Source organism: Archocentrus centrarchus, unplaced genomic scaffold, assembly GCF_007364275.1.
Source record: "Archocentrus centrarchus isolate MPI-CPG fArcCen1 unplaced genomic scaffold, fArcCen1 scaffold_54_ctg1, whole genome shotgun sequence".
Classification (NCBI taxonomy): domain Eukaryota; kingdom Metazoa; phylum Chordata; class Actinopteri; order Cichliformes; family Cichlidae; genus Archocentrus; species Archocentrus centrarchus.
The window spans coordinates 1,232,812-1,260,000 of record NW_022060276.1 but is presented as its reverse complement, the minus strand read 5'-3'; the positions used below and the strand labels follow the sequence as shown (position 1 = coordinate 1,260,000).

Here is a 27,189-nt window from a genome sequence, read left to right as displayed (position 1 = left end):
TTTGAATTCATTTTGGATTTTCTCTAAGGGTCAAAGTAGACATACAGGCTCGAATATATGCATACATTTACTTAAATCTTTTAATAAGTGGTACTGAAGCTTCTACAGTAGCTTTTAACTTGACCAGGCCAAGGCCTGTTGACTTCTTGTTAGTGATCATAATTGACTACAACTCATAGTTTCTCTTTGCCAGCATACCGTATTTTCCGGAGTATAAGTCGCACTTTTTTTCATAGTTTGGCTGGGGGTGCGACCTATACTCCGGAGCGACGTATATGTGACATTTATAACACATGAAACAAAATACTCCAGCCACTTGACATCTCCGTGAACTGCAGCTTTAAGGCAGTCTTGCGTAACCTGTGGGCGCAGTGGATGATGGATGGAGAGCACAGCTTAACGGCAACTGGGAGAATGCGCCACCCAACTTTCCTGGAAGTCATTGGATGGATCAAGAAAACATGGGCTTCAGTGACAAACCATCCTGTTGGGATTCAGAAAGGCTGGAATAATTGGAACTGCAGCTGACGACGAGTCTGACTAACGCGACACAGAAGAGGAAGCGGCGCTTCGTCTACGGAGTGTACGGAATTGTTTAGAAGTGACACCGAGGATGAAGAATTCAATGGATTGATGGTTTGGTTAACTTGTTAGCATGTTCTTTATGCTATGGTTATCTGAATAACTTAATGTTACGTTAACATACCGAACACGTGTTTGTTGTGCGTCATGTAGCTGAATGTGTTACGTTAGCATAACGTAGGCGTAACCGTGTTCGTCCTGTTCTTTAATCCATTATTATTTTAAATTGCCGTTCAAGATGGAATTTCTGCTCTGGGTCTCAGATTCTATCAAACCCCCCCCCCCCCCCCCCCCCCCCCCCCCAAAAAAAAGTGCGACTTATAGTCCAGTGCGACCTATATATGTTTTTTTCTTCTTTATTATGCATTTTTTGGCTGGTGCGACCTATACTCCGGAGCGACGTATAGTCCGAAAAATACGGTAAATAGCACACACAGCCCTTTTCCACAGTGCCAAGTGCTTGAACTGCTCAGCACTTTTTCCACCGCAGACTCACTCGGTTCTTGACCAACAAATCGGTTCCATTCCAGCACCACAAACTAGCTGGTCTTTAACCAAGAACGACGAAAGCAGCAGAGGGGTGTGACTCTGCCATCTCAACATCAAGTTTTCTACCATATTACATGTGTATCACATGAGAAAAGCGATTCGATTTTCACGGCTGTGAATTAGGTTGGGCTCTAAGGCTGAACTTGCTGCTTTGTATCAGCTCATATCACAGATAAAAGGACACAAAGTGCGTACTTAAAGGAGCAGTTCACAGAAACGCAGTGGGAACGCGGGCCTGTTCTTAAGGGGTTCGCACTGACACCTTGTCAGTGGAAACGTGGTACCACTGGACTGACCAACACTCAGAACAACGGGAAAGTCCAAGGAACTCAGTGAAGATATAAGAACTACTGATTTACACAAAGTCTCTTGGAGCTATTTCTAAACAAATGTAGATTCCAAGATCATCAGTTCAAACAGCTGTGCCGTAAGTATAAGTTATTTGGATGTGTCATCACTTTGCCAAGGTCTTGAAGAAGACCCAAATTGTCACTCTCAGAGGAGAGGAAATTGGCTAGGATTTTCAGGAACAACCCAGGAACCACCAAGGTCAACCCTGCCATGAACTGAAAAATAGAAAGTGAGTGAGTGACAAATGCCTTCAGAGGACGTTTTTATGGTCAGCCCAGGCAAAGATTAAGCTACTTGGCTACAATGATGAGACATATGTTTGGAAGAGTGAAGGTGCGCCTTTCAAACACAAGACACTACCAACAGTCAGGTATAGTGGTGGCAGCATCATGCTCTCGGGTTATTTTGTTGTCAGTGGTACTGGTACATTGTACAAAGTGCAAATTCTTCAGCTGCACCTCAAATCAACAGCTAGACGGCTGAAACGTGCACAAAACTAGATGTTCCAACAGGACAATGATCCCAAACACACATTAAAACTGGTTTTGGAGTAGATAAAGCAGGCTAACATTAAACTTATGGAATGGCTTTCCCAACCTCAACCCTACTGAAAATTTTTGAACAACTCTTAAAATCCGGGTCTGTGCCAGGAAACCAAAAAATTTAAATGAACTCTACCAATTCTGCCAAGAAGAGTGGTCAAATGTCCAGACAGAATTATGCCAAAAGCTTGCTGATGGCTTACAAAAGCGTTTAAACGAAGCAACAAATTTGCTTCAAGGATTTTTTATAATTGAATTATTCGAGTTACTCGTGGCATCGGTGCAGCCCTAGTGAAGGTACATGAAAATATTTGAGCCTGTATGTATAATTTTGACCCTGTGTGGATTAGATAAAATCCAAAATAAATTCAAACTTGTGCACCTAATTCTGCTTTTTTTAAAGTCATTAAGAGGTGTGCTGTACAATCATTCCACCCTAGAAAAAGAACAGTTAAAAAAAATAATTAAAATCCCCAAATTACCAGGACATTCATGCCTATGACACATGGATGACCACTAACTACTAGCTGGGCATGAGTAATGCTTGAAAAAGTGTGTGCAAATGGGAAATTAGGAAGGTTCGCCTTCAAAGTAAAAGTTTTTCCTCAGAGTTGTAGCTAACATGTTTCAAAAGGCAGAACTTTTTCTTTGAAGGCCAAAGGTTTAATTTCCTGCTTTACCAGAGAGTCACAGGCCAGTGTTTGTAGACAAGTCCATCTCTTCCATGGAAAGCACAGGTGACCAAAGTATTAGGAACCAAAGCAATCACAGGGAGGTTTTGGCCAACAAGTGTGGTTTTTCCTCCACATGGCCAGTGGTTGTCAGATAGTTGCCTCTAGACCTGAGGGAGCTTCTTCACTTGACCTTCAGTTGTCACATGTCCAAAATGGCATACAAGTTAACATCATGTGGCTAGTGACCACATTTCTGCAAAACTTCAATAGTTCTGTAGATGTTCTGTGGAATAGGAGCCTTTGCTCACCTTGTGCATCAATGACTCTTGTTGGAGCAACTAGTCGGTAAGCTATCCTGACTTGGACCACTTTAGCCGGCACTAATCACTGCATACTGGGCCAGCCCATAAGGCCTGTTCAGATCATTACGCTGCTTACTTGTTCTAATTCATACACATCAACCTCAATAACTGCTTGTTGACCTGCTGCTACTTAAAACTGAAAATCTGAACATCTAGTGTATAAACACTCAGAGCTAGTATGCTCTGATGTAGGATGTACTGTAGGACAGATTGCAGTGAACACTGCATACTGATTAAACACAAGTGTAAAGGCTTCTACAATGTGTACTGCATTCAGTCACACTGTAAGTAGTACAGTAAGCAGTATTAGCAGCAGGGAGGGGCTTACGGCTCATTCACTACATAAAACTACAGCTGTCGAAGCTACATACAGCCATTTGATTACAATGTCAGTGATGCCACAACCTGGACAGCTGCTTTTAAAATTCTGAAATGGTGTTTAAAAACTGGATATTGGAAATGAATAACACTCTATTTTTTATCAGCAGTGATACAACACACACCAACGATTCTGATACAGGTCCCTGAGATTTTGTTTCCTTAATAAAATAAAGTTAATTTGGTAAGCTTTCTTTCTTTCTAAAATCAGTTTTAATTAATAAACAGAAACAACTTCATTAGAAAAATTGTTTTGTTTTACTTGTTTGGAGCAGTCAGCCTATTGGCTCCTTGGATGCTTCAAGCTTTTGCTATTGGCTGTCAGAACTGGACACCTCCTTCCTCTCTTCCAGCTCCTCCAGGTTATCAGCAGGCGTCACAGCTCCTAAAAAAGAAATGCACAGAAAACAATAAAACATCCCGTCTGAACATTACTGACATGTAAAATAGACCATGTCCTCACATCAGTGGTGCTCCTTTTACTCCAAACAGTGACCCTCAAGATGAAGTTAATCATGAAGCCTGTTTTATTCCAAAATCAAGAAATGAAGCCACTTAAGCACATAGTAGACAATGCAGAGATAAACGCCAGAGAAAGATGCAGCAGAAAGTTGCAGATAGTGTTATAGACCGATCCTGTCTGGTTTTATAGTGTTTCAGAGGGGCAACCAGTCCTTAATGGACCAAATCAGGACTTCATCAGTATGACACACGTGCTTCATGGAACCACTGGAAAGTCCTGCTGTTTGTAACCAGGATTCTGACTACTGTCATCCTCTGTGTGTTACACATCCATCCATCCATACATCCATCCATCTATTCATTCAGATTCATGGTGGGGCTGGAGCCTATCCAAGCTGTTAGATTGCAAGAGGCAGGATACACCTCCTGGACGGGTCACAATCTGATGCAGGGCTAACACTGAAAAATTTACCTGAAACATTTGCTGGGGGCGGGGCTTGTTGTGCCCTGCACTACTTGTTAAACTTGGATTCTTTTTTCTTGCATTTTACACAAAATACACACTAGTACACAGTTCTAGTACAGTTCTAGTACTAGTACAGTTAATTGGAGGGGAAAGCGAAATGTCAAAAAAGTAACTTAAAGGGCCAAACACAGATGTCTGCCACAGTGGGCGCCATCCTGCATGGAGATAGAAATATTAGGATTTGAGGCTGTTTTGTGCTAAGGGGACAGGATAACTTCACCAAATTGATGGGCCAATGGAAGGGGCCGTGTACTGTAAAATCTTGGAAGAGAACCTTCCAAGCAGCACCCATGCAACCTAAAGGATTTAGAGAGTAAAAAGGAGTGGGTCAAAATCCCTCCTGAGATATGTGCACACCTTGTGACCAACTGCAAGAAACGTCTCCAGGAAGTTATAAGACATGTTTTTCTTGAGGATCAAATACTTATTTCACTCAATGACATACAAATCAATTTATAACTCTTTATTGATATTCTGTCCCAAAAGAAACTACCATAAAAAGTAGAGACCTTCTTTCTTTGGAAGTGAGCAAACGTACAAATTCAGCAGGGGATCCAATAATTATTTCCCTCACTGTCTATGTTAAAGGAGCTTATTGTGTCTCTGTAATGGTGCTGAAGAACAGTTACAGTCCGTTTTGACTTCCAGCTGTCACTTTAGTTTTTCCGGGTTCTAATCTACTTCATTTACTAGCTGACATCATCTGGCCCTGTGCTGATTGGTTCTACATCAGTGACTCATAATGGTGAGTGTCAGTGGTGTATACTGCACTAGTCCAACGGTCCAGATGGTCACTCAGTGGGAGCTGGAGCCACACCAAATAACCTGCTAGCTGTACTATAGCCACACAGCAGCAGTGGTTCTGCCCCTATACATTCTTAAGGAGGAAACAAAAAGCAGAACACCCACACCATTAAAGTCAACAACACTTAATAGTTGACACTCATCAGCAGTCTGTCAAAAGCTTTGTTAATTCTGCAGTGGCTGCACAGCAGCAGGATTTGTTTGACTGGCTTTTGGGATCTTCCCCTCAGTGTATGACCATACAGTGTGCAATGGATCAGGGACAATTGGGGTTTTAAGATCTTACCCAAGGACACATTGACATGCAGGCTGGAGGAACAAGGGATCAAACTGCTGACCTTTTGATCAGCAGACAATCCACTCTACCTCCTGAGCCAAAGATAGTGAGGCTGCTTGAAAGAGATGGATTTACACACAGAGAAAAAAAGGATATCCTGGTGACAGGCCAGCTTTGCAGTCAGCACCGGAGCTGAAGTATCAGAGCAGAAAACAGGCCACGCTTCTTATCTGAGCCCACAAAGCTTTAACATAAAGAGGTGGTCCCCAGGTCCCCCCCAGGTCCCCGGTCTAATAGTCATGATCATTAATTCAATTTGATTTTATTTATATAGCACCAAATCACAAACAGTCACCTCACGGTGAAGAATCATTTTTAAGCAGTTCAGTAGCATGGCTGCTGCTCAGCATGTTTATTTGGTCACCATCTAATTTAATACACTGACAACAGAAACAGAGAATTATGTAAACAAGAAAATCTAGAATTACTAGAAGCTGATGGATCAGGGAGAGCAGGAGGCTGGACAGGCTTACTTCTTCACAAACATCAAGCATTGTTGTTTTTATTTTAAAAAAATCAGTTACCAATATAGTGTGAAAGCAGCACATTAATGTACACCATGAGGCAGAAATGTGAGCCGCCTGTGCAAAAACAGCTACCATGCAGTGACAGAACTTAGTGATAGAAGTCTGCTAAAAGCTATCTGTTTTCAGAGAAGGCAGGATGCTGACTAAAAACAAGTTGTGAATTGATTTGTGAATAATCTAACAGAATATTTCATTCAAAACAGTACAAATGCAACAATATATCCAATTCTGTATTTGTCCACGTAAATACTGCATCTCTGCTCTTCCTCTGTGTGCCTTGTTCTCTCAGCCCTAACAATTGCAACACAACTGTCAAACACAACACATCTTTATGTGTTACAGAAACCACTTCCTGCTACCTTTGTAAGACTGTCACTGAGGTGCACCAACTGCAATTTTTCTTATTGATTCTGAAATCCTTTTTTTTATAAGGGTGACAGATTTTTGAGGACTGATTTTCTTTCTAAGAACTATAATTGACAACATATACAAAGAAGAATCTAATTTTCTTCAATGCTAAATATTATTTTCATATTCTAAGAACTGTGTACGTTACAGGATTGCTGGCTGGTGGCTGCCTCTGGGCTCTGGTTAGCTGTTACTACTTTCTCAAAAGGAATCAGTGAATCACCAGATGGTGCGTCTGCCTTTTGTGGAAAAGAACAAGCCCCAATGAGTCTACCCTTAGAAAAAGACTTACTTAGACCAAGTCAGAAGAGTATTAGTATGAGCAGAATAGCCTTTGTTAACTCCCAAAACAGATCTAGATCTTATAGTTTACAGGCAACTAAATGCTTCTTCAGTACCACTAATGAGAACTTATTTGGTTTACTTAGAGATAAGATGTGCTCTTGAGGAACTGTTCTCCAGGTTTTCTGAAGGTCTTTCAAGGTTTTTCTTTGAACACTGGCTGCTTTTTCCCTCATTTTCAGTCCAGTCCATGTGCCAAAGTATCCTTGGGGAAGATGCTGAAACCCAAGCTGCCCTTGATGAATTCATTGGAGTGTGAGTGTGTGAATGTAAGAAAGCACTTAATCATAGATATAAGTGTTGTGAATGTGTGTGTGACGGGGTGACTGAGACTTGTAGTAGAACGTTTTGATGCTCTGAGTGCTGAACTTGAGTAGAAAGGCACTATTCAAATACCAGTTCATTTACTATTTACCAAAGAACTAAAAACTGAAAACTTATGGATATCTCAGCATGGTATAAGCAGTGTGTCCTTAATTAGTGAAGTGCAGGACAAAAGAAGAAATGGTAGGCCTACAAAATATCTAGGGCATATGAACAGTATCTGAAAGTCATGTCTTTAAGAAGCAGGGAAAAAACCCTGAGACAGGACCTGAGAGATACACCTGGCCCTTCAGGTGATCTACCTATTGGTTGCTGAAGTCTCATTAGATGTGGTCACAGTGAAAGGTGGCTGTCAAAGCTTCTGATTGGTGACGGCTTCATTTTTGAGCATGGCGATGATCCCAAACACAATGCCAGTGCAGTAAAAGCATGCCTGGATAGAAAAGCACACAATGGAACACTAACACGGATTGGCCTCCCCAGAGCCCGGACCTCAACATTACTGAAGCAGTGTGGGAGCGTCCACAGAGGACAGAACAAAAGGCAGAAACATCCAAAGAAGAGCTTCGATTGTCCTGAAGACTACTCAACTCTTTGTTTACCATGCCGGCGGGCCTGTGAACTTCAAAAGTGCCACCATTTGCAGGCTTCGCCAACAATTACCGTAATAACCCTATGTTGGGTGTGAAGTGCAATTTCTCAGCTTTTGAATTTTTCCAAAAGGACAAGCGGCCACGTAATTAGCAAACTAGGCTGTCCACCGAGGTGCTGTGCACACTGGTTTACCAACCACTGAAATACAACAAGGATTTTTATCCAAGACTTCTCTAAATTTTTGGCAGGAATTATGACAAGATATGACAGTGTTTTAATCCTGGGGGATTTTAATATTCACGTCTGCTGCTTAAATACAGCACTGATTAATTAATTTTTAAATCTCATGGACTCTTTTAATCTTGTTCAGTCAGTTAAAGGTCCAACACATGAACGTGGACATACTCTGGATCTTAATCTTATAATATGCAGCCAAGTAAAGAACACTTTCTGGAAGGCAGGAATATATCATTATCCAAGAATACTACGAAGAGAAGAGAGACGATTTCACAAGAGCAAATAATAAGGGTTAACCACAAAGTGCACAGAAACCTTAAGAATAGAGAAGCTAGTTCTCCAACAAAACGACATGGAACAGAGGAAACGAAGATCCATCAGTTTTAAACAAAAATGGCTGAGTCAATCACCTGATCTCACCCTGATTGAGCTGAAATTCACCGCTGAAGGCAGAAAGAACCGCAATCAAACAAAGATTAAATGTGCTGTGTTTATATTGCACTTTTCTACTCAAAGTGCATTCTTACTACAAGTCTCATTCATCCATTCAGAGTGTTTGGCCCTACAGTATCACACTGAGAGAGAATGTCTAAAAGAAAGAGGAAAAGATGTTGTAGATGGCTTTAAGATATTACCTACAGGTTCTCCAAATACTGTGATATACTTTAGCTCTAGGCATGCACCGTCTGATGCTTAGATCAGATATCTGTCCAATCCTGACTAAAAAGCTGGATTGGTGACAACAAGCTGATCTGTGGGCAGTTTATTCAGTTCTCTGCATTTAGTAAATCATGCATCAGCACCAGTACACCAGTTGGTAGCAGGCAGCTAATACAACACGGAGGAAGCTAACAGCAAAGAGTCAGCAGTGTGTGGATATATTTCACAGTTCTGGATTTCCCTTGGAGGGAATGGGTTATTGTTTTTGGTATGTTGACATTGACATGAAAGCTGGCCAGTGACCTCGTGCTCAAAAAAAAAAAAAAATCACTATCTTTGGCCATCTGGGGTCAACAGACGTGCCAGCACGTCCAAATGACATTGTGGATTTAAGATGACATAGCAGGCCCGGTGAGTGCACACTTTAAACTATGCACCAGTTTTGAAAGTGTGTAATTAATAATTAATCATTTCTGCCATGCGTTTTCCTGTATATAGTTCTGACATTCAATGTGTGTTTGGTACAGAAAGAAACAGTAAAAACTGGATATTTTTTAGCAGAACATGCTTATGACCAAATTCGACCGACCGACAGACAGACAGAGATGACATCCCCTTTCCTATTGGTGGAAAAATTCATCAACCAATGAAAAACATGATATGGTAACACGTGACATTTGGTTGCTGAGGAACAGGTGAAAGCTGTGAGAATGATGGGACAAAGACAGACAACAATATTGATGGCAAGACATCTGAGAGATTTTAGCATGTCTGCAGTGTATAGTTAGTGTGTAGTTAGTGGTTAGTTAGTGTGCAGTTAGTGTGTAGTTAGTGTATAGTTAGTGTGTAGTTACTGTGTAGTTTAGTGTATAGTTACTGTGTAGTTTAATGTATAGTTAGTGTGTAGTTTAATGTATAGTTAGTGTGTAGTTTAGTCTGTAGTGTATAGTTAGTGTGTAGTTTAGTGTGTAGTTAGTGTGTAGTTTAGTGTATAGTTAGTGTGTAGTTAGTGTGTAGTTTAGTCTGTAGTGTATAGTTAGTGTGTAGTTTAGTGTATAGTTAGTGTGTAGTTTAGTGTATAGTTAGTGTGTAGTTTAGTGTATAGTTAGTGTGTAGTTAGTGTGTAGTTAGTGTTTAGTTTAATCTGTAGTGTGTAGTTAGTGTGTAGTTTAGTGTGTAGTTAGCGTGTAGTTTAGTGTATAGTTAGTGTGTTGTTAGTGTGTAGTTTAGTCTGTAGTGTGTAGTTAGTGTGTAGTTTAGTGTGCTGTGTAGTCATGGACAGGCAGAAAATCCTCCAAAGACAGACTCAAACGTAAACACTGGTGTACAACAGGAGGGGGGGCACACCTGGAAGTGTCAGGCCTGTCAGGGGCCACTTTGTCTTGTGGTGGACAGGAACTGTTTTTCGAGTGGCACAAATAATTTGTGTGGCTGTGTCTCAGGAGGCAGAGCAGGTCATCTACTAATAGGAAGGTTGGTGGTTCGATTCCTGGCTGCTCCAGGCAAGATACTGAACTGCATGAATGTGTTAGATGTTAGATAGAAGCAGAATGCCATTCACCATTCCTCTTATTGTGACACCTGACTGTTCTGTAAATAGCTGCACAGAAACACTTGAGGCATTGCCCTCATTTTAATGTAAATAGTTGTACATAACATTGTTTACTAAAATTTGTTTGGAGAGTGACGTTCAAATCAGCTGAAATGTCTGTCGAGGGCGGGGCTTGTTGTGCCAGCACCACAGCAGGTTTTCACTGAACAGAAATCTGTGGCTAAGTGACACAACAACACTTTTCCTGTCAGCTTGTCTCTGTCTCATTGTTTGGATTCAAACGTGTTCATAACATGATGCTGTTGACTTTATAACTATGAATATCCAGAAATATTTGTCAACAATAACTTTTGCATCCCACATGTATTACATGCAGTCTAGGCTTCTGCCCAGTGCTAACTGGTAATCATCAAACCAAACAGGACTGCAACTGATGCACACAAGCAAGAACTGCTCAACAAATATGGATCAAATCCATTTTTGAATCAGTTCAGATAACAGGGCTGCTATATTAATTTAATCATTTTCAGAAAATGTGCATCATTCTGTACACAGCTGCAGGAAATCTACAGCCTACAACACATACAGATGTGTGTGTGTGTGTATGTGTGTGTGTAAACCTAGACTCAAGCGTAACCGTTAGCTGTCTTACTGTATGCTCCACTCGTGAATGTTAAATGGATGGCCCCTCTGTCACCTCCCTTCTCTCTAGCTCCTTTCCAGTTAAAGTTCTCTAATCTTATTACAGGCTTTCAGATCTTCCAGGCAGAGTAAACGGCGTGTGTGTGTGAGTGTGTGTCAGTGTGTGTGTGTGTGTGTGAGAGAGAGTGTGTGTAGTAGTAGTAGTTTTATTACATTTTCATATAACTGAGATCTCCAGTGAGACAGAGTGCAGCGAGATGTCTTTTAATAAAGGAGAGGGAGGCAGAGAAGGAAAGAAAAACATACAAACCACATGAACAGTGAATCAAAATCCCGGATTTCATCTGCTGAGGACCTGAACACAGCACAAAAAAAAGATCTGAATGTCACACCGAATCTTGAGTCTGTTTAGACACTTCATGGCTCAAAACAACAAAAGCTCCAAAGATCTATGCCACTGACAATACCATCTACTGTACAGGTAAACGTCAGGCAGCTCTGGTTCACAAATACACTTAGGGCCATAGTGATTGGAGTTTTCCATCTGTACAGCACCACAGTGGATTTGAAATCAAATCAATAGATCTTTACAATGAAAAGGAAAAAGAGTGAGTCAACTGTAGTGTTTGAGAATCTGCACACAAAGAAGTTCAGCATAGAAGCATGCATGGTTAGTATAATGTTCTTTTGGCAAAATATGCAGTGCAAATTGTGATAAAGGTTCATTTTGAAGGGAGAAAATTTTAACATCAATCCATTTCATATGTGTGCAGTTGTCCAGAATGGGGAATCTGCACACAACGATCCAAATGTGATCGTTGTGTGCAAATGCAAAAAAGTGGTCCTACATATTTGTTTAATATGTGCATTTAAGGACATATCCTGGTCAAAAATGATTTCTCACAGTGTTACTGGAGGCCAAAGTAATGCCATCCAGAGTAAGTATCTGGTTAGTCACCATGTTTCTAAGATTTGTGGGGCAGAGAACAAGAATTTCAGTTTGATCTGAATTTAGAAGCAGGAAATTAGAGGTCATCCAGGCCTTAATGTATTTAAGACATTCCTGCAGTTTAACTAATTGATGTGTGTCATCTGGCTTCATTGATAGATAAAGCTGAGTATCATCTGCATAACAATGAAAATTGATGCAGTGCTTTCTAATAATACTGCCTAAGGGAAGCATGTATAATGTAAATAGAATTGGTCCTAGCACAGAACCCTGTGGAACTCCATAATTCCAGAATAGCGATTGATCCCAGCAGGAAATTCATATGGCTGACATAGTTCATGTGCTCTCATCTGTGAAGGGGGCAGTTCCAAAATGTGGTAAGTGTTTTGGCGAGTTTAACCCATAAAGAAAAAAAAAAAAAAAACACTGATAGCAGAAGTGATGTTGTGTAAAGTGAGGAACCAGAGTTAAAAAGTCAGCTAAAAGGTGTGTAAATACAATCATAAACTTTGTCTAAAACTTGGTAATTTCAAAAGTTGTTTTTTTGGGTCAGGAACAAAATGGTAGGACATGTACATCTGCCTGCTCTGTTGCATGTACTAATGCATATGTGATTGTGTGGATCCATGATGTACACCCTGTACTAAGTGAGTGTGCCTGAGTAGCTGTGCATGCAATACCTGTCCTGTCTTCCATCATTTACTGAGAACTGTGTACATATGGCAGTCACCGTGACCTAGGAAGAAAGTACTTTGGACCGAAATCCAGCGCTCACTGACTCGGCACACAGAGGTGGTCATGTGAGTTGAAAATTCTCAGTAACACAGGGCAGCATCAAGCTTCAGTCTTCAGTGATGCTATACTAGGCCTGTAAGCAAGTAAGTGAAAATAGTCACGTCTTACAAATACAAACAATGTGAAAAATTTAAATATGGGAGTCACAAGCCCCTGATTTGTCAAAACCATTTTCCTCCTACATTTAGAGCCTTGATGTCCATCCATCCATCCTCATCCTCTTATCCTGTTCAGGGTCGCAGGGGGCTGGAGCCTATCCCTGCTGTCATAGGGCGAGAGGCAGGGTACACCTGTACAGGTCACCAGCCTGTCGCAGGGCCAACACAGAGAGACAGACAACCATTCACACCTGTGGACATTAGCCTAACCCCAGTAACTGCATGTCTTTGGACTGTGGGAGGAAACCAGAGTACAGAGAGAACAAGCAAATACAGAAAGGCCTGGGCCAAGGATTCGAACCCAGACCTTCATGCTGTGAGGCAACCGTGCTAACACCACGCCACCGTGCTGCCGAGCCCAAGACACAAAAATTGAAAATGACACCCACTTTCGGCCCCAAATTCTGCTGAGTATATGTACTTGGTATAATGTAGGTTTCAGTACGTTATGGGAACGCTCAGAAAATCATTTTAAAGATGCCATCCTGATTACATAATATATTCCTGCTTGACTGCACATTTAAACATGATAATCTTGTCTAATTTTGTTAATTTACAGGTAGATAAGTAGAGGAGTAATGATTCACCATGGTTAACTGAAAACCACAGTATAAAAGCCAAATTAAAAAAGAGATCTTAATGAATGCAAGATATGTCTGTGTGTGTGTGTGTGTGTGTGTGTGTGTGTGTGTGTGTGTGTGTGTGTGTGTGTGTGTGTGTGTGTGTGTGTGTGTGTGTGTGTGTGTAAAAAGTAGCCAATCACTGCTGCACTTATGTCAGCACAGGCCTACAGCACCACATGGCAGCATCCTTGCCCGTTTTGAAACATCCTCCAGCCAAACTAAAAGCAGAAGTCTGGAAGCATTATGGTTTCCGAGAGTGAGCTCAGTATATGGCAACATCCAGATTATGTTTCACGGATATAGCATACAAACATGAGAATACCACCAAAATATGGGTCCACTTGAAATGGAAACACAACAGTGATGCGTCTATTCCACCGGTAGCAAATCAAGTTCTGCAGAGTTTCTGGCCCTGATCTTCATGTTCAGGGCCAGAAACAAGTGCAACTAAAACAAAATGGATGTGTTTGGAGGAATTCAGCTCCAAAGTAAATTTGAGTGGGAAGTCAGCCCGTTCATGGCAACTGACGAGGCCATTTTCTGTTCTCGAGAACAGGAATTTTCAGTTTCTGATCAGCATTTTAGAGCCCAGATAACTATTACCCAGTTGACCCCACTTTTCCGAGAAGGTAATTCCAGAATTGTATCAAAGTGACAACCAGAGTGGAGAAAGAGAGAGAGTAGGCTGAGATTATTGCTCTGACAACAGATTTGTGGTCATCCAGGGCTACTGAGAACTATCCAATCATCACAGCCTATGCTACTGATACTGGACATTCAAGAGTTATACCCTGCTAATGAAATGTTTTCCAGAAGCTCACACAGCAGAGAATTGGAGTGCTGCTATTCTAGAGTTAATCACCAAATGGAATCTAGAGATGGACAACTTCCATCACCACAATGCCAGTAACATTGTGAAAGAGGTGCAATCTGCCAACCTTGTGCACATCCCTTGTTTTGCCCACAAACTGAATATTGCCATTCAACGAGGACTATCAGTGAAAGACATGGACCGGCTTTCACAGGACAGCAACTGCCACAGCAGTCCTGAAACACAAACAAGCTATGCTGGGTACTAATCAGAGGAAGCTTCTCACTGATGTGGCTACCAGATGAAACTCAGGTTACAACATGATGATGGTACCAGGAACAGGAAGCAGCTGTGGCTGCCACTCTTCTCAGTGGTGATGTGAAGAAGAAACCAGGTGTTGTGGTAACCCTATCAGATGAGGACAATCATAACCTTGAGGCTGTGGTTAACATCTTTGAACACCTGAAAACTGCCACAATGATTATGAGTTCTTCCAAACACACAGCAGTGTTTCTGATTCAGCCATTGAAACATCACTGAACAGGAGCTTTGAAACGCTGATGATGATTCTTGTTTGGAACCAAAATTTATTTCCATAGCACCTTTCTAGATAAAGATCACAAAGTGCTTCACAACAAGGGAAAAACAGTATTACACAGTAATACAGTAGTAATACATAAACAAACCACTAGTTACAAGCAAGCCTATACAAATAGCTCACGCTGTTCTTTAAAAGACTCAGTACAGTGTGCAGCTCCAGCCTCGCGTGCTCAGTCTCCTTTGGTGAGAACTGTAAAGACAGCCATTGTCATCGATCTGCTGCCAAGGCGATGATTCGAATACAGGTTCTACATATAAAGTACATCATTGTACATATCAAATACCAATTTGAACATATCACATGATAATGATCAATAAGAAGTTCTCACGTATTTATTTTATAAATGTGGACAATGGAGTGGGCCAATTTTTAAATCAAGAAACATCACACATTTATGTATTTCATTCCCAGGCACAGCGAGCCAGACATTCCTCCTGACCTGGAAGTGCAGAAGGCTGCCACTTCCCTGGATCACGGGTTCAAGTCTCTCCCATACTGCAGTCAGGAGGAGAGGAGCGATATCTCTGACTCAGTATCAGCTAGGGCAATCCCTCTCAACACAGGTACCTGCAGTTATCAAAATATTAGATCATCCTAAGCTGCCAATCTAATCAATTCAAGATGAAGCACAGTCTTAAAATTCAATCATGACATTATTTTTGAGCTATTTCATTATTGGCTGTATGTTGTACAGTGTGTCATTTTTTTCAGCCCAGGGTAGCACCTGCAGCCCCTGTGAAGACAAAGATACTGTTGTGGCAGGTAGCAGCAAGGTTCCTCAGATATCAGCAGACAACCAGCTTGCCACAGTGAGTAGAGCTGGTCAAACAAGTCTTCATACTCTGTTTGGGAGGTCTATGTAAGCCATGTCCAACCTGCTAGAAGCAAGAGGATAGGATAAGAGATGAGGCAGACAAATACACATCAGAGGATGATGCTCCTCTCTGATCCTCTTCAGTAGTGAAGGAACATGACGGGCTGCAACACCACATCTACACACAGCTCCTGCCCCTGAAGAGGAATCTGAACACAGCCAATGATCCTGTGTAACACTTGTTGCAGCGCGTGACTTTGTTTGGTTTGTTGAATCCTCCTCCAGAAAGCTTTGAACTTAGTGATTATTTGGTGAATGCATCAATAACTTGGATTTCTCTGCTCTGAAGCTGATGAGTAACACTGATTTAACTGGTTCTCTGAGGAATGTGGTGCTGCACTGTGTATTAGCAGTGAGGACACCTCACAGGTACATATTGATTTATTTTGTTCTAGTAAGTGAGTGAGTAAAGTTTATTCATATACTGCTTTTCTCAGACATAAAAGTCACAAAGAACAGTAAAACAATTAAAACTAAATATCGTAAAAGAACCGTATTAAAGCAAACTAAAAATAAATGAAAGCATACCAAGAAAAGCCTGATTAAACAGAGAAGTCTTGAACTACTCTTTAAAAGACTGCAGAGTCAGCTGAACAGAGCTGAGTAGTAAACTGTTCCAGAGGTTTGGTGTCACTGACCGAAAGGCTCGGCCCCCCTTAGTCTTCAGTCTTATATGAGTGTGAGTGCAGACAGCGCGCAGCAGTGTGTTTAACAAAAAGCTGAAAGAAGTCGTCTGGGGCTTGTCTATTTAGCGCTCTGTATGTAAGTGTGAGAATCTTTAAATGGATTCTAAAATCAGCTGGGGGCCGATGTAAAGACAGTACAACAGGGGAAATGTGAGCTTGCTTCTGAGAGTGTGTTAGGAGTTTAGCTGCAGCATTTTGTATGGCTTGGAGACATGACAGAGATGACTTGTCTCAGCCGGTAAAAATGGCATTACAATGATCGAGGCGTAATGACACAAATTCTCCAGTTCAGAGGAGGAGACTATAGCTCTCAATTTAGAAATGTTCCTTAAAGGAACGTGAGATAGATTTTGCATGTGAATCAAAGCTCAAAGATGAATCAAATACTACACCAAGAGTTCCATCACTGCTGATGCTGAAAAGCTAATTGATGCATTTATTACTTCTAGGCTGGACTATTGTAATTCATTATTATCAGGCTGTCCTAAAAGCTCCCTGAAAAGCCTTCAGCTGATCCAAAATGCTGCAGCTAGAGTACTGACAGGGACTAGAAAGAGAGAGAAGATTTCTCCCATATTGGCTTCTCTTCATTGGCTCCCTGTTAAATCTAGAATAGAATTTAAAATCCTTCTCCTCACCTACAAGGTCTTGAATAATCAGGCACCATCTTATCTCAAAGACCTCATAGTACCATATCACCCCAACAGAGCACTTCGCTCTCAGACTGCTGGCTTACTTGTGGTTCCTAGGATACTTAAGAGTAGAATGGGAGGCAGAGCCTTCAGCTTTCAGGCCCCTCTTCTGTGGAACCAGCTTCCAGCTTGGATTCAGGAGACAGACACCCTCTCTATTTTTAAGATTAGGCTTCAAACTTTCCTTTATGATAAAGCTTATAGTTAGGGCTGGATCAGGTGACCCTGAACCCTCCCTTAGTTATGCTGCTATAGGCCTAGGCTGCTGGGGGGTTCACATAATGCACTGTTTCTCATTCACCTTATTTACTTTGTTTATACTCCACTCTGTATTTAATCATTATTTATTATTAGGGGTGGGACTCGATTAAAAAAATGAATCTAATTAATTAGGAACTTTGTAATTAATTAATCGACATTAATCGCATTTTAATCATATTTCAATATTTGACATGAGAAATATTAATTTAAGTTTTGTTGATGAATGAATCAATATACATAAGCTTAAACTTCCAAATGTTATTTTCCCACCAGTCTACTACACAGACCAATGAAGGGTGGAAGTGCTCCTGTGATAAGCAAACTCCTGAAATTAAAGTTCAGCATCATAACTGGATAGTTTTATTCAACATTAATGTCTCACTTGTTATAGTTGGAAATTAATCATTCTCTCAGCTGTATTCCTTGATGCTGAAATGTGTCCTGCTTGTTTTAGCAGCTTATTTTCAATAAAGGAATTAAAATTAAACCACAAAAAGGAGAAAAAGTTCGTTCTCCATTTAACCAGCTGTGCTTCACACTCACGTTGCTAGGTGACATGAGCTACAGGTGAGGGCAGGTGATGCTGATATGAAGACTAGCCGCTCACTTCCGGCCTTTGCGGTCTTCGTGGGCTGCCTGAATTTGGACATCGTGTGTCGATATAATCTGTATGCCTGGAACTCGTGCACTGAGAAACGTTCCATGGTGCAAAGTGTGATTAAAATGCTTTAATTTTTCAATTCGTTATTTTCCCCGTAATTAATTAATCAAATATAACAAGTCCCAGCCCTAGTTATTATTAATCTCTGTCTCTCTCCCCTCAGCCCCCCCTCAGCAGATGACCCCCCCTCCCTGAGCCTGGTTCTGCTGGAGGTTTCTTCCTGTTAAAAGGGAGTTTTTCCTTCCCACTGTCACCAAGTGCTGCTCATAGGGGGTCGTTTTGACTGTTGGGTTTTCTCTGTATTATTGTAGGGTCTTTACCCACAATACAAAGCGCCTTGAGGCGACTGTTTGTTGTGATTTGGTGCTATATAAATAAAATTGAACTGAAATTGCTCTTTGTAGGTGAGCAAAAGGAAGCAATCACCTGACTGATTCTTGAATTATATCAGGAGGAGCCTTAATCATGGCCTCAGTCTAGTCAGAGTTTGAAACAAGGTAAAGGAAGGATATAAAAGGAAAACAACAAGGGTCCCAGGATTGGACCTTGTGGAATCCCACAGGTTAACGAAGCAGTGAAAGAGGAGAACCTGCACACCCTAACAGAGAATGTCCTTTCAGATAAATAGGACTAGTCTAGCACTGAGCCAGAGACACTAGCCAAAACCTTAAGCCTATTAAGTATCATCAGATGCCATCAGAATATCGTTATAGACCTTTAAAATAGCAGTTTCGGTGGAGTGCTGTTTTTGAAAAACCAGATTAAAAAGGGTCAGAAATCTAATGTCCATAAAAAGAATCTTAATTGAATTTCAACAACTTTTTTATAATAATTTGCTAATAAATGGTCATTTTGAAATACTTCAGTAATTCCTGGGAGAACTGGCATCAAGATTAGTTTGTTTTAAGTAAAGGAATGACCTCAGCATGCTTAAAGTAGGAAGGAACACAACTTTGCTTGAGTGAGGGCCAGTGCTTGTAAGAGATCCAAACAGGACAGAGGGAGGGGAGATGTGTTTCATCTTATCCATTATACTAAGTCATTTAGTGTAATTGGAGAGAATGAGGTAAATGACTCTGAGGGCCATCTTTAAAAGGGGAGGAACCAATGGAGAATTTGGATCTTGGGTATGATGATTTATGAGACTGTTAAAATAAGATCTAGCCTCTTTCACTGCCTCATTGTAAAAGTAGAAACATTTTTAAAATATTCTTTATGGACAATCAAACCTGTGGTCTCCCACAATCATTCTGCTTTTCAACAGGAACCTCGAAGGTCACGAGCTTGATTATTTAACCAGAAACAACAGAGACATGACTAACTTTATATGGTAAATGGACTGCTTCTTATACAGCACTTTTCTACTCTACAGTGTGTTCCAAATTATGAGGCAAGTGATATTTTTCTCAGCTTTTCCTAAATGGTCAATGAATGAAGTATAAATCAAATTTTATTGAACAAACCTCACAATGATAACAGCATTTTTTTCAAAAATAAAAAACTCAAAATGCACTGTTCCAAATTATTAGACACAGCAGAGTTTTAAAACATTATAGATTGTAAAGAAGTGCACATGGTCATTTTCCTGAATTTGCAGCATTAAGTGGTCACATTCACTAAAATCAAAAGCTATTTCAATCAGAAACATCTTAACAGGCCAAGTTACATGTTAACATGTAACTTGATATCACCTTCACAGTTCTTGCATCCACTGAACTTGTGAGTTTTTGGAGTTTCTGCTTGTATTTCTTTGCAGGAGGTCAGAATAGCCCCCAGAGCTGCTGTTTTGATGTGAACTGCATCCTACCCTTAAAGATCTTTTGCTTGAAGAAACAAAGGTTCTCACTAGGGTTGAGGTCAGGGGAGGACGTTGGCCACACCATGAGTGTCTCTCCTTTTATGCCCATAGCAGCCAAAACATGACTGCCACGTCCTTGCTGACGTCGCAGCCTTGTTGGGACGTGGTGGCCATCCACCAACCATCCACTACTCCATCCATCTGGACCATCCAGGGTTACACAGCATTCAGTGAACAAGACTGTTTGGAAATTAGTCTTCATGTATGTCTGGGCCCACTGCAACCATTTCTGCTTGTGAGCACTGATTAGGGGTGGTTTATGCACAACTGCAAGCCTCTGGAGGATCCTACACCTTGAGGTTTGTGGGACTCCATAGGCACCAGCAGCTTCAAATAACTGTTTGCTGCTTAGTAATGGCATTTTAGCAGCTGCTCTCTTAATCCGATGAATTTGTCTGGCAGAAACCTTCCTCATCATGCCTTTATCTGCACAAACCCGTCGGTGCCCTGAATCAGCCACAAATCTCTTCATAGTACGATGATCACGCTTCAGTTTTTGTGAAATATCTAATGTTTTCATACCTTGTCCAAGGCACTGCACTATTTAATGCTTTTCGGCAGCAGAGAAATCCTTCCTCTTTCTCATGTTGCTTGAAACCTGTGGCCTGTTTAATAATGTGGAATATCGTCCTTCAGTAGTTTTCCTTTAATTGGGCTCACCTGGCAAACTAATTATCACAGGTGTCTGAGATTAATTTCAGTGATCCAAAAAGCCCCGAGACACAATACATCCATGAGGTTAATGGAAATACAAAAAATGAAATCTTTATGACACTTAAATCCAATCTGCATAATAATTTGGAACACGTGTACTTTGAGCACTCAAAGCGCTTTATACATTCACTCACTCACACAAATTCATACAAGCACAGCTTTCTACGTCTAAGTGCTAACATTCACACACATTCATGACGTGCTCTACTGCCCCCAAAATGAGGCAACCTGATCCAGAATAGCAAGGCAATGTTCATTAAATGAGTATGCAAGGAGCTCAACATTATCGTCAGAAGAGGCTGAAAATTGTTTAAAAAAAAAAGAAATCTTAGTAATAACACAGTCATCAATAAACCGCCTGCACTTAATACAAACTCCAGAAAAAGACTGAGGTAAAAGAGGCATTAAAAGAGACTGATTTATGGTCACTGAAAGCAACTTCATTCAAAATGAATGTTGAAGTCCAATGACAACGATGATCCTGCTCAATTTAACTGTAGCAGATGAAAAGCCTGAGAGATAAGATGTAATGGAACAAAGGCTTATCTTGTCCTGATTTTCATCATGATGATCTCAAATGAGCTAAAAGAGATAGCAGAAATCGTCTTTTTAAAAATAACAGCAGTTCCACCTCAGCCAAATTCCCGGTACAAGACAACCTCAGCATGGCGCAGCGCCGAGTGATCAACTGTTGGCTAGAACCCTCAAACCTCATCACTTACTATCAATCTTTGAGCAAAATTAACTAACAGAAACTCAGAAGACTACTTAAAGTTCCTTATGGCCGTCAGTAACGCCATCTATCCAGCAACAGAAGTGAAACACACTGTGTAATTCATGTGTGTCATAACAATGTTCTTGACAGACCAGCATCAGGAAAACACTTCACCAGTCCCCAGATACCACTGATTCCATCCTCAACAGACCTCCCCTTCCTATTCAAATGGCTAGAATTCCCTGTTGGCCTCTGTTAGACCATGACCATCAACAAGGTCAAACATTCCAAACAGTCCATGACCTAACAACTCTGGTATTCTCACACAGAATGCTAGATTGATAGTTTTTCACATGTTGGCACATCCAAGCAACTCCATCTCTACTCACCAGAGAGCAAAACAAAGAATATTATTTACAAAGAAGTGCTCTAAAGTTAAAACATATCCTCTATAATGCAGTCGCGGGTAACATAGTCAATAGAAACAAGGTATACTGTGCAGAACTGAGCAGCCACGCCAAAAAACCTCACCCTTAACCCTCAATTCAATGCTTTTTAAAACCTACAATCCCTGAATTTTGGATGTTGTCATAAAATAGAGCAAAAATAACTTTTGCACCAGCCCAGTAGAATTGTATTCTAAACAAAATCCCCTAAGAAAATGACTCCTGTGGCCCATGTGTTGTCTGCGTCATCAGTTTCATACTTGTCACCAGGTGGCCTAATATGATCTAAAATAGACATTATGCAATTCCTTTACCAAGGAATGTGTTCAGGGTTGATCGTCTCTCTGCCTTCGTTTTTGTCTTCAGTAACTGGAAAGGATGCTTCATTGTCATGATGTTCAAGGTTTCAAGGTTTCTTTATTGATAAGATAAGATAAGATAAGATAAGATAAGATAAGATAAGATAAGATAGTGTTTATTTGTCACATGCACAGTTATACACAGTACAATGCACAGTGAAATGTATTTTGTACCTGCAACCATATATACACACACATATAAATAATAAGAAGAATAAAAATTAAAAAAGTAATTCACACTATACACTATACTCTATATACTATACACTATGCACACTTTTACGTGGAATTATAGATTATAAATTATAATATTTACATTGTGCAATAATGGTCCAGTTAGGGCTCAGAGTTGAGCAGACGGATGGCTTGTGGGTAAAAACTCTTCTTCAACCTTTCAGTCTTAGCCCTCAGGCAGCGGTAACGCCGGCCTGATGGGAGCAGGGACAAGAGAGAGTGTCCGGGGTGGCTGGGCTGTTTTAGGATCTTCATGGCCCTCAGCCTGCACTGCTTGGTGTAAATGTCCTGCAGGTTGGGGAGGGTGGTTCTGATGGTCCGTTCAGCTGAACGAACCACCCTTTTTAGGGCCATGAAGTCCTGCTTGGTGCAGTTTCCCATCCAGGTGGTGATGCTCCCACGCATGATGCTCTCGATGGTGCAGGTGTAAAAGTTCCTGAGCACCTTGAGTGGGAGCTTGAAGTCTCTCAGCCGCCTGAGGAGGTAGAGACGCTGTCTGGCCTTCTTCACAGTGATGTTTATGTGATGAGTCCAGGACAGGTCCTGTGAGATGGTCACTCCCAGGTATTTGAAAGTGTCCACTCTTTCCACCTCAGCACCACTGATGACAAGTGGATGATAGTCCCTCTGCTGCTTCCTGCTGAAGTCCACGATCAGTTCCTTCGTTTTGCTGACGTTGAGCAGGAGGTGGTTCTCCTGGCACCAGTTCTCCAGGCGGGAGACCTCTCTCCTGTAGGCTGTCTCCTCATTGTGGGAGATCAGTCCCACAACAGCAGTGTCGTCAGCAAACTTGATGATGACGTTGGACTCTGACGTGGCCTCGCAGTCATGGGTGTACAGTGAGTACAGCAGAGGGCTGAGCACACAGCCTTGGGGGGATCCAGTGTAGAGGGAGAGGGAGGATGAGGTGAGGTGACCCACTTGTACCACCTGTGGTCTGCCGGTCAGGAAGCTGTGAACCCACCTGCACAGGGATGAGCCCAGGCCCAGGTCCAGCAGCTTAGAGACCAGCCTGGAGGGAACTATGGTGTTGAATGCTGAGCTGTAATCTACAAACAGCACTCTCACATAGTTCCCCTTACCAGTGTCTATGTGTGAAAGGGTCTTGTGGAGGAGGAAGGATATGGCGTCATCTGTGGATCTGTCTGGCCGGTATGCAAACTGTAGTGGGTCGAGGGTGGTGGGCAGTGAGGAGGTGATGAATGTCTTGATGAGTCTTTCAAAACACTTCATCACCACAGAGGTGAGCGCTATGGGCCTGAAGTCATTGGGGCTGCTGGGGTGTGGTTTCTTTGGGACAGGGACTATGATGGACTTTTTAAAGCAGGTGGGAATCACACACAGTTTCAGTGAGAGGTTGAATATCAGTGTAAACACAGGTGCCAGCTGGTCAGCGCAGGTCTTAAGGACACGTCCGCTAATACCGTCTGGTCCAGCCGCTTTCCTGGTGTTTACACGTCTAAACGCCCTCTTCACGTCGCGCTCCGTCACAGTGAGTGTCTCCACCCCTCCAGCCGGGAGCGCAGCGGGCTGTCGGCTTCCCGACTCAAAGCGCGCAAAGAAGATGTTGAGTTCATCAGCCAGAGAAGCGTCGGCACTCACCGGGTGTGTGTGTGGTGCTTTGTAGTCCGTGATGGTGCGTAGTCCCTGCCACAGTCCCCTGGAGTCAGACTGTTGTAGTTGCTGTTCCAGTCTGCGGCCGTAGCGATGTTTTGCCTCTTTCACCGCTCTGCGGACGTTGTATGATGCAACCTTGTAGTCCTCCATGTTCCCAGAGGCGAGGCCGGAGTTGTAGGCAATGGTGCGGGACCTCAGGGCGTCGCGGACAGATTTATCCACCCACGGCTTCTGGTTGGGAAAAGTCCTGATGGTCCTCCTAAGTGAAGTGTCATCAACAACTTTCCCAATAAATCCCACGACAGTTTCCGTAAACTCCTCGATGTCTCCGCCCGCGCTGCTGCGAAACATGTCCCAGTCGGTTGAATCCAACGCACCCTGCAGAGCGGCCTCTGTTTGATCAGACCACCGTGTCACTTCTCTCAGAGCAGGGGGTTCCTGCCTGAGCCGTTGTTTGTATTTCGGCATGAGAAGGACAGAGGTGTGGTCAGACTTCCCAAAAGGCGGAAGAGGCTTTCCTTTGTAGCCCTCTTTGAATGGAGAGTAGCCGTGGTCTAGGGTCCTCTCTCCTCTGGTGGGGCAGTCGATGTGTTGAATAAACTCCGGTATTACCTTTTTCAAGTTTGCACTGTTAAAGTCCCCGGCTACGATGAGAGCCGCATCACGCTGGTTAGCCTGATAGGTGGAAAGAGCCTCATGTAGCTCGGATAGTGCAGTGTTTGTGTCCGCCTGAGGTGGAATATAGACGGCACTGAAGATGACCGAAGTGAACTCGCGGGGCAGGTAGTGGGGACGGCATTTCAGGGTTAGGAGCTCCAGGTTAGGTGAGCATGATTGCTTCAGAGGGACAACATTCCTACTGTCACACCAGTTGTTATTAATCATTACATCATATATATGTAAACATAAAATGAAAACATATAATGAAATTTTGCGTTCCAGAACACTCATCCAAGAAATACAAAAAACAGAAGCAAACAGGGGGGACAGGTGTCCTGGGGTCATGCAGCCGACTCGCAGCGCTACCTTTAGCAGAAGAACAGAAAGAGATACACTGGGATAGTTAGGTTCAAAAAAATCATCTCATATTGTATTCATTAAAAACACCGTACGAGGTTCCAAAAAACACCTCAGCAAAAGCATATTTGCACATTTAAAGCCAGGATAGCAATATGGTGGGTAAGGTCAGGTCAGGAGGGGATGCAGACGGAGACGAGAGGGTGGGGGCATTGTGGAGCCAGATGCCAGCTCCTAGCCAAAACAGTTCGCTGATAGTGGTGGAAGTTCATCAGCGGCCGTGGTACACCAAATCCAGCTTCACAAATCACAGAGAGGGCTGAGGGGGAGAGCGACCATCACACATAGTCCTGGAGCGATATGATTGCCGGCCCAAGGCCGGCTAGGGAGCCGAATTCCTGATAATGCAGACGTTGTTTTGGAACAGGCTGCTTGTTTTTTTCCAACAGCCTTCAGTCTCACTGGAAACCATTCAGTAATCCAATATTCCAAATTCATTAGTTACCGTCCTCACTGTGCAGAACCGAACCTTCTCTTCAGATCGAAACCCTCTCGCCTGCGAGCACGTTCTACTCACCAACCCTACGGCTCAGGTCCACCCTGCTTTGAGTCTGAGTCTGTACGGCTCTGGACAGGCCGTCCACCTGGGTCGGCAGCCTCTGCAGATGTCGAACTGCCGCCCAGATTTTCTTGATTTCCCGGTAAATCAGGTATCCTCCGAGCCCAAACAGAAAAGATACCGCTACCAAATGGCCGAATATGTAGGCGTCTTCCACGTCTTCAACCTCGAGGGCCAAGAAGCACACAGGTCTCCACGAGCTCCAAGAATCGATGACGTATCCAACCGGGTCTGTTCCACTCGGACACGCAGGCTCCCCTTTCCCCGATCTCATAGTGGAAAAAATTCGATCAATGGTGGTGAAGGCCCAGTTTGCCAGATCCATGTTGCTCTTAATCTTATTCGGACAGTGTGTAAGAGACGCTCTCACAGCAAGCGGAGAGATGGGGAGGGCAGGGAGAGAGAGATAGAATACGACCGTCTCCGTCAAGAGCAGGAAGAGAGATATGGCACCAGTGTCTGTTACCCGCCCTCTGTCTGTTTTCCTGCCGTTTTGTTCGCTTGTTACACAGAATGTCAACTCTGCTGGTTTATGATCACCAAACACTCCAAAATATTTAATCATGCGAATATTGGGGACAGTTCAGTCAAGACAAACCGGAAACTTTCTAACGTCCACCTCCCGCAAGTACACCGGCTTAACCCCACCGTTTTCTGGCTCTATCTGCACGCAGACATTGTGGGAAATGGAGCAGCAGGTCAACAAAATCCTAAAACCAGTTTGGACTTCTGTCATGCTCTCTGGAGATACTGGCTCAGCATTTCATCGTGTTATTTCATGGTGCTTCCTGGATCCAATTGCCTCCTCCCCGATTCCTGTGGTTGGCTCAGATGAGGTGCAACCGACAGGTCTCACCTTTCCCAACCTCTGCAGGTATGGAGTGAATCTGCACACTCGCTTGGGCTCAGCTGAACTTAATGCTCCAGCTCATGTCAGAATGGGCCTGGTAAATGCTAATTCACTAGCCAACAAAACCTTTATCCTGAAGGATTTCTTTATATCCAGCAGCTTGGATTTTCTGTGAGTTACTGAGACACGGATGACTGTTGGTGAGTTTAATGCTTTCTGTGAACTTTTGCAACCTGATTTCACACACTTTAACTCTCTGAGGATGTCAGGTCAAGGCACAGCGACTGTTTAGGAAGAATAAGTGTAAACAGGTCAAACTGACAATATCTTACTCCAGTTTTGAAATGAGCTGATTTGAACTTTGCTCTGCCCTCCCGGTGTTGTGCGCTGTTGTATACAGACCACCCAAGTACAACAAAAACTTTATTGTTGATTTTGCTGATTTACTGGCAGGAATAATGCCAAACTATGACTGAGTTTTAATAGTTGGAGATTTTAATATTCATTTATGCTGTCCTTTGAAGCTGTTGGGTGAGCACACTCTTGTACTCACTGTAACTTGTGGTTTTACTGTTAGTAATTTCAAAGTTTGTGATGCTGCCTTTTCTGACTATATGCCCGTTGTATCGCACTCAGTGCTATCATGTTTTTAATTCCTCCACTGCAGCTCAGTTCTTCGCAGCCTTTAAAGCTGCGATCAGCCCTTTTGAGTCTCTTGGCTTTAATTCAGATGTGGAGGTACTCACCTCTCGATTCAACTCGACCTGCCAGACTATCATAGATACCATGCCTCCGC

The 27,189-nt window shown here is 42.4% G+C and overlaps 1 protein-coding gene across 1 annotated transcript in view; it reads right to left on the bottom strand.

Moving 5' to 3' along the window:
* fam110b (family with sequence similarity 110 member B) overlaps positions 1 to 27,189 on the bottom strand; it is an 81,254-nt gene that overhangs the window by 20,050 nt on the left and 34,015 nt on the right. Inside the window, exon 2 of the mRNA XM_030725364.1 lies at positions 3,701 to 3,823. The gene's annotated coding sequence lies outside the window, so the exon portion shown is untranslated. The remainder of the gene's footprint in view (positions 1 to 3,700; positions 3,824 to 27,189) is intronic.